The sequence below is a fragment of the Tamandua tetradactyla genome, chromosome 6, assembly GCF_023851605.1.
Source record: "Tamandua tetradactyla isolate mTamTet1 chromosome 6, mTamTet1.pri, whole genome shotgun sequence".
NCBI lineage: Eukaryota > Metazoa > Chordata > Mammalia > Pilosa > Myrmecophagidae > Tamandua > Tamandua tetradactyla.
The window spans coordinates 149177809-149186459 of NC_135332.1; the positions used below are offsets into that span (position 1 = coordinate 149177809).

Sequence of the window (8651 nt, forward strand, 5' to 3'; positions counted from 1 at the left end):
CTGCCTCTGGGTTGATATATCACATGATTCATATATGAGAAAATACTTTGAAGTCTATTAAATCTATGGATATGGAGTGGCTAGAATTAGTAACAGCCCCACTACAGTTGAACTGCTGATTTTGCTTGGCCAGGATTCTGATTTCCACCCTATAAAATATGTAGGTCTTCTGAGACCTACAGGTTCTTAATCCTAGCTCCTGGATCCATAGACAGGCTTCAGAGGGTCTCATTAGCCTTCTGAAACTGTGTGAAAATGTTGTGGTTATGTGCTTATGTAAGGAGAAGAGTCATTATTTCCTTCAGGTTCTTGAAGGACTGTGTCAACCATTTCATTTAAAAGGTTAACAATTAAGTGAAGCAACCATGTGAGCTGTTTCTTAATCCTTTTCCAAGTGGTTCTCAGACTTCTTAAGTACATGCAGTTGGGAGTGGTAAAGTACGTGGATTGCATCTTTTTTCCTTGAAATATTTTGAAAAGGGTCATGATCCACCACTTTATGGAGATATACCCTTAAACAGCCCTTTTGTTTTGATCTTAAACTTCTCTTTTGTCCTTTTGGTCATCACACATGTAATGGTTTAACTCTTAATCCTGTCTTCAATAAAAATCCATTCATTCACACTGTAGACCCTGCCATTTAGTTGCATCTGAGAATCTCATCAACACTGTGAGGTTAGACTAGGAATTTAAGTCTACTGCTCTTCGCATCATCTTTTATTGGAGAAGAAAATTGAGGAGAGTGGTTTATTTGCTTGACATAAACTTAGATAGTGAGAAACCTTTTATTTCCCGCACTCCCCACCAAGAAGAACTTTGTTTAAAAAAGAAACAAAAGTGATAAACACATATGAGCAACTAAGAGGGGAAAACTTTTTTTAAAAAGATCACAATTAAATAAATGATATTTTTACAAGCAAATTGTAATTCTCATTGGAGTTGAATAATATAGGATAGCAAATGAGCTTTATCAGTCTAGACAACTTGTATACCAGTTCCCTCGCACGTTTATTGGTTTATTATTTATTATGTCCCGTGCTCTGGCACCATACCCAGCATTTTACCATATAATCACAAATTCAATCCTGGTTCTAAAACTCAACTTCTAATTGTAAAATAGAGGTCTTGGGTGGCTGGAGGTTTTAGCACCAGGGTGGGGCATCATCTGCAACCTTGAGCGTCCGGCAACCCATTAGGACATCCCCAACCACACCCAGGACCAACCTTTCCCAGGGCTGCTGTGGCTGGAGAACCTCAGTCACAAAAAGCTGATTATGAACTGAGAGCAGCAGTGGTAAACCAGAAAGAACTTCTAGTGACACTGAACAAATCACAGGGAACCCAGAAGATCTGACGGTGTTTTCAGTGCTGCCAGAGCTGAACCAGTCCCTGGGGCTTGGGGAGCAGGAGCTCCAGATTGTTCAAGCACCTGGAAAAGAGAGCTCTGGACTTGTACTCCTCTCCGGTTGTCCCCAGACTGCAGCCCGCCTCCAAAAGTTCTTTGCCTAACTCATGGAAAGCCCAAAGACCCACAACCACCTATTGTGCCATCACTGATGGTATCCTAGCTACTTCCGAGGGAAGGTTTGAACAGCTCTGAAACTAGAACACATTGACAGGGTTGATCTTGTAGTTCCAGTGAAGCCCTGGAAGGTGTTAAAGAGGACCCTCAGCTACTTCTGCACAGTAGCCACTGGCTGTGCCCTGGTCCACCTGCAACCACTCAGTGTTCCCCAGGCAAGTGCAGGTGCACATGGTCCTACTGCTTTGCCCTATGCTCAAGGACTATACATTCTCTGCCCGTGAGCACTGTTCAGGGCCAGCACTTTCTGCTGCCAGCTGAGAGCACCAAGTCCCAGAAACAGATTCTGGGTGAAGTCTTCCTCAGATTCCTCCACCTGACCCCTTCCCAAGCTGCCCAGCTGCCCCTTTACCTCTACCTGCATTGAGTCCTCTTCCCAGGCACCAGGCCTAGGGATGCCCCATCGACTTTCTGGCACCCCCTTATTTCTCCAGGACCTTATAGTGCCTGAGGCTCCACCAACAATAGTCATCTCTTGTTCTTGGTGCCCACTGGAAAGCTGTAGGGGCCAGGGGAGAGGAGGCCTGAAGTCAGACACAAGGAAATTAAGGTCAGAGCTCAGTATTCAGTAAGGCCACAGTTAAAGATTCTGGGCTTTGTAGTCAGACAAACCTCAGGTCAAATCCTGGCTAGGTGACTTGCTGTGTGATGCTGGGCAAGTGAGTACACCAGTCTGGACTTGAGATGATAAAAGCACCTACTTACCTCATGGTGTTATTTTGAGAATATGGTGAAAAACATTTATCATGGACCCTGCTTTCTGCTGAGTTGAATATGTGGTCTTTTTACTTGGCTGTTTCTGTCCCATCCTACTTAGGAGGAGAATGGCTAGATTTTTTACTTTAAAAAAACTGAAATATTTCAAACACCCAGAAAAGCATATCAAATACATTGTGGATTAAAGAATAATTATAAAGTGATACCCATACAGACACCACTCAGGGAAAGAAATAGAAGCATCCCTCTCCTTCCTTGTGGTGCAGTAACTCTCAACCCTGGCCCTACATTAGAATCTCCTTCTACCCCCTCAAGAAGCTTAAAAAAATTCCCATGCCTCCCCATGATTCTTTACTCCTAAAATTTCTGGTTTAATTGGTCTGGGGTGGAGACCTTGGCATTGATCTTGTTAAAAACTCCCCAACTACTTCTAATATTCAGTTTATGTTGAAAACTACTGCCTTGACTTGGGAAAATTATTTCCTTGCTTTTTAAAGTTTTACCACATACATATGCATCATGTTCATTTTCAAATTTTCATAAATGGAACCATGCTGCATAATTTTGTGATTTGCTTTTGTTCCATATTGTGAAATATATCCATAGTGTATCACATATAGTTTGAATTCCAGGGTTTGAATGCACTACAGTTTATCCATTCTGTTAATGGACAATTTGGGTTATTTGGCTGTTACCATGATGCTGCTAGGAACCTGCTTGTTTGTGTTTCCTTGTTCACTTTAGGCAACAATTTCTGCATCAGAGTGCATGTATCTCCAACTTGACTAGTGTATTGTTTCCTAGCTATAGCACATTACCATAAACCTGGTGGCTAAAGTTGCCAGAAGGCAATATACCAGAAACAGAATGCCTTTTAAAAACAGAATTTATTATATTACAAATTTACAGTTCTAAGGCTATGAAAATGTTCAGATTAAGGCACTAACAAGAGGTTACCTGCACTCAAGAAAGGCTGATACTATCTAGAACACCTCTCTCTGCTGGGAAGGCATGTGGCTGGCATCAGCTGGTCCTTGCTCCTAAGTTCCGTGGCTTATAGCTTCTGATGCCGGTGTTTTCCTCTCTAAACATCTGTGGCCTGTTACTTAGTTTTTCTGGGACACAACTCTGGGTTCTGGCTGGCTTAGCATCTCACAGGAAGGCACATGGCAAAATCTGTCCAGCTCTGCCTGTGTCTAGGCATCTACTCTCTCTGTCAGCACCTAAATATCTCCAAACATCCATGTCTCTGTCAGCTCTGAAACAACTGTTCTCCAAGCACCTGCATCTGAGGTTTCTCCAAAATGTTTCCCCTTTTAAAGGCTCAAGTAAACTAATCAATACCCATCTTGAATGGGTGCAGTCACATCTCCATCTAATCAAAACGTCACACTCACAATTGGGCATGCCACATCTCCATGGAGATAATCTAATCAGAAGTTCCCACCCTACAATATTGAATCAAGATTAAAAGAAAAGGCTTCTCCACAAGATTGGATCAGGAATAAGACCTGGCTTTTCTGGGGTACATAATAGTTTCAAACTGGCACAGTGGCCAACCCTGAGAAGGAACCTAACTTCTATGTCCTATAAAATGCATTAGATTATTTACATGCCTTAAATGAGATAATTGCTAAAATATGTTGAGTACCTATAGCATGCTGTGTTTTTAGTCCTCAGAGCAACCCTATGCTGTAAATAGTATTATCTCCATTTTTCAAATGAACAACCTGAAGCTCAGAAAGTTTCAGTAATTTTCCCAAGGACACCTAGATAGTAATTGGTCAGCATTTAAACTCAGGTAGTCTGACACTCAATGCAGAGAGTCACTCCACCATGTTGTATTAAAGCACTTAATAGGATGTCAGACAATAATAACACTCAATAATGGGCAGCTACTGTATGTAAAAACATAAATCACATAAGCAAAACCTTATTCTCTAACATCATACAATTTAAAAAAAGATGTAATTGTTAGATTACTAAAAAAATAGATATAGCTATTTTTTGTTTGTGTTTCTGAAAGTTGATCATCAAAAACATATTAACTAACCATATTTGAGGATACCCCCTTGCATTCTATTTAATTTAAATATACTTAGCCTCTCTGAGGTGATTTCTTTTTAAAAAGAAAGGTCATTTTTTTAAAGTTTTTAATTCTGTGAATTTTGGAAAACATCAAGAGAGTATCAGTTAGATGAAGTGTAAGTCTGACTTTTTGCTGCTTGTACTTTGTGTGTGTGACCCTGGAGTCATTATTTTTAGTTTTCTTTGAAGATCAGAGAACACTAGGTTGCTTATTTCCCTAATCTTCAGAAAAGATCTATGACAGGTTTTTCTGATCCCAACGAATGTATCAAATTATATGAAACAGCTCAGTTATCACGCCATGAAAACAGAGGTCATTTCTACTAAAGAATAGATTACTCCAACTTCATCATGAAAAGGATATTCTCCTTGGAAATTCCCAGGCGGGTTTGCATTTTGAATGCATACCAGCTGTGATGGGAAAGAACAGTATTATCCTTTCGATTCCCATAGTCCATTGCCTGACTCACACATGTGGGGAAGTGAAAGAAATTGTGTCAAAAAGCATTTCAATATAAAAATGTTATTTTCATACTCAATGAAGTGAATTAATAATTGAAAGAAAAGTGAAAATTTCAGGATATTATGCTGGCTAGTTCTAGTCACCAGGGCACTTAATAACTCTATGCACCTCAACTTTTTTACCCATGTTATTATTACCTCTGCTTAGGTACAGACACTCTTGAGATGCTAACCCCAATTTACAAATACTCATGCCTACGCAATTTCATAAAACACATTTAGTCCTTTAAATGCATGATTTAAAGGCTGTTAATGGCAGTTATCTGGAAGAGAACTGACTAGAAGGTTAGGTTAGTCTACTCTGGAGGTTGCTTCAGCTGGCCAGTGAATGGGGAGAAAAGGGCACAGTCCATCCCAAAGGAGCCGTGCTGACTGCGCTCTTTCTGGATTAGATTCCCAACAGCTCTAACCTTCAATACTCCAGGGACGAACATATATTGGAATGAGGTTCCTCAGGACATTTTGTCCTTTTTTTTCCCATTGCTTCACACAGGCAGAAGCAGAAAAACTAGGCTACCTCCCATGTACACTTATTCTTCCCCCATGCCTTTCCCCTCTTCCTTCTCACTGGATGATGCCTTTCAAGTGTTGTTCCCCCTTACCAGAAGAGTTAATTGATTCCCTCAAGAGCCTCCTTCTAAAATGGGCTCAGATATGTTCTGACAAGCTTCTTCATAGACATTCCTTACTAACTCAGAAAAAAAATGTGTAGTTATGTGAAACGTGGGCCTCTCTCTGAAGATGGAAGAACTATTCTGAATTCACTAATCCCATCTATGGTCTATGGACTGGTGCATTTGCTGATCTGCAAGGCAGAGTCAGAATGTTCTGATTCTCCCACCCTCATTGATGGAGGGTGAGAAAGAAAGGGAGAAGGAGAGAATGCGCCAGTTTTGTGTCTTTTTCCTTCCCAGCATCTACAAGAGGACTTGTCACAGAACAGATGTTCATCAAACATTTGTTGAGTGGAATGATGAAGGGGTTCAAGAATGAATTAGACCCTTGGGGGAAATGAGAGGTGAAACTTTGTTGGGGTAATATAGAGGGAAGAGAGGATAGGTGCTTGCCTTCATGTAAGTGATATGCATCCCCAGATGGCTGGCAATGAAGGCTGCTTCCCTTGGAACCCAAGCACAAATGGCGTGAACCTTGTCTTTTAGGATGAGCCAACAAACACTTTAGGAAGAGTCTACATATTCTTGTGTGCTGATTTTCAAGATATTGTTTAACAGCTGCGTTTTTTAAAAATTATCCTATTATTGAAGTTAGAATTTTAACAATTTTATTGTCAATGTTTAATATTTCCACTATATTATAGCTTTTTATGGCTTTGGCTGGCCTTATAGAATCTATAAATTGGGTATTGCTTATTTTATTTTATTTTTGACATGTGCAGGCACTGAGAATCGAGCCCGGGTCTCCTGCATGGCAGACGCAAAGTCTACCACTGAGCAACCCTTGCGCTGCTGGGCACAACTTATTTTTGTTGACTGTTGTAATGAATAAGATCTTTGTTCTTGAATCCCACAGACACCCTTAGAAATGAATAATTTTCAAAAAAAATTTTCAGAAAGCTGTGAACTGATACCTTGTCTCAAATGTACAGAGAAATTCTGATTCTACTGTATTAACTTAAGCTATTCCATAGTATGACTCTAAGACATTATGTAATCAATGCCCAGCATGAAGTCAAGATCAGAGGGCAGAGAGGGGAACCCAGATGGCAAGACCTTTCCAGTATGAATTTAAGACTTGTTCAATGAATTATGAATTTCTGGGTCATCATTCTCTCCCATATTAAAATGTAGGTACAAAGAGCACTTTCCAACTCCAACTGTAAATTATTTTTATTATTTAAAACTTGCTATTATCAACATATCTTCTTTCCATCAATGTGTGGTTGCTAAAGATGATTTGTTCAGCAAAAACACAATTCACTAAAACATTAACTAGAATATTGTTGAGATTTTAATAATTCACTTCATATGTTTTAATACTTGAAACATGCTAGGCATTGCAGACAATGTAGAGGTTGACATTATCTGACTCAGTCATTTAACTTGGGTGGTTCTTTTCTGTCAGGCTAGTAATCGCAGATACAAAAGAAGCTTATAATCTAGTGGAGAAACAGATAATGCCCAAAAATATAAGCAACGGATATTTACTAAGCACCTACTCTGATAGTCATTGACCCAGGAGCTGGGGATGCTTATTGAAAACACATGGTAACTACCATAGTTTAAGATACACTGGAACTTCAGGAAAGAAGCACAGAAGAAAAGCACTTGATTTGAGAATCAAGGGATGAATAGAAGACTGCCAGTAAAGAAAGAGGTAATGGGAAAACACTCCAGGCAAAGGAACATCAAGCAAAGATAGGAGAGGAAAGTAGGGTGCATTCTGGGAAGGTAAGGCAATTTGATACTGCAGATTCCAAAGTGTGTGTGTGTGTGTGTGCATGTGTGTGTGTTGGGGGGTAGGCGTGGATATCAGACATATAATCAGAATATACATCGTAAAGGATCTTAAATAACATGCAACTGAGTTTAGATTTTTCCAGTAAAATGCAGGATATGGTAAGCCTTGAAAGAATTTTGAGCAGTGGGGTCATACTCCATCTGTGGCAGAGGCTGGAATGGGTCTTTGAAGAAATTTGGAGACCAGCCAGTAGGATGTTATAGTAGTATGGAAATGAGGTAGACTGATGAGTGCCTAGTGGCAGAAGGAAGGAAGACAATACCAAAAATAAATAATTGTTTAGAAAGTAGAATCTGTGACCCCCAGATCTCTAGTTTGAGCAACTGGATAGTAGAACCATTCCAAATGATAGAGAGTTTGGGAAAGGGAGTAAAATGGGGAGAAGAAGACAGAAAGAATGAAGAATATAACTTTAAGCCAACAGATACAGATAGAGAAGTTCAGCAGGCAATTGAATGTACTTGGAGGATAATATCTAATGTCTTGGAGGAGTAAAATGGGCTAAAGATAGAAAAGTATCAATATGGATAAGACCAATTTAGAAGAGGATAAATTTTCCATCAGATAATATGAAAAGAAGAGCATGGAGCCAAGAATAGCACGAGTATTTCAGGGGATAGAAATGGGAGTAGAAAAAGCATCAGTATAAGAGAAGGGTAAAAAGGAATATGTCAATGGGTAGGAAGAGATACAGAAAAGCCTGATATCAGAAACCAAGTGAAAAGAATTTTAAGAAGAAAAGAGAGGTAAAGAGTGCAGCCCCCAAAAGAGATCAAGTAATAAAAGGTCATGGTGTGAAGAGGAACTAAAAGAATTGGCTACAAAAAAATCTAATATACTTATCTGAAGGCTTCTACAAAAATCTGTTTGGTCTTGAATTTAGATCAAAGTTGAATTCTTGACATTCTATATATTCTTTTCTTATTTCATCAGGCCTTTTCACAACCTGTTATGCCACAGCATTATCCACTTCAAATGTAAACTTATAACTTTGGCATGGACCCTAGACAACATCAAAGTACATAGAATTTAACTTCTGCACCCAATAGTTCCTTTTTTATTTCCCTTCTCCCCACCCCTAGCCTTGATTACATTCTCTTCCTCTGAGTTCGGACTTTATAAATGAATCTGCCTTGAAGCCTAATATGGGTTCTTTCCTAGGAGTATTTAAGTGGATGTTTCAGGGTGGAATTTCAGCATGTGGGATAGATATTTTGGGTCAGGAAAGCTTTCTCAATACTCACCTAAGGACCTCTAGCATAAG

At 39.5% G+C, this 8651-nt stretch overlaps 1 pseudogene; it reads left to right on the top strand.

Annotated features, from left to right (window-relative positions):
• Positions 1-418: 418 nt before the first annotated feature.
• LOC143686859 (mitochondrial mRNA pseudouridine synthase RPUSD3 pseudogene) lies at positions 419-2692 on the top strand (annotated as a pseudogene).
• The last annotated feature ends 5959 nt before the right edge of the window (positions 2693-8651 follow it).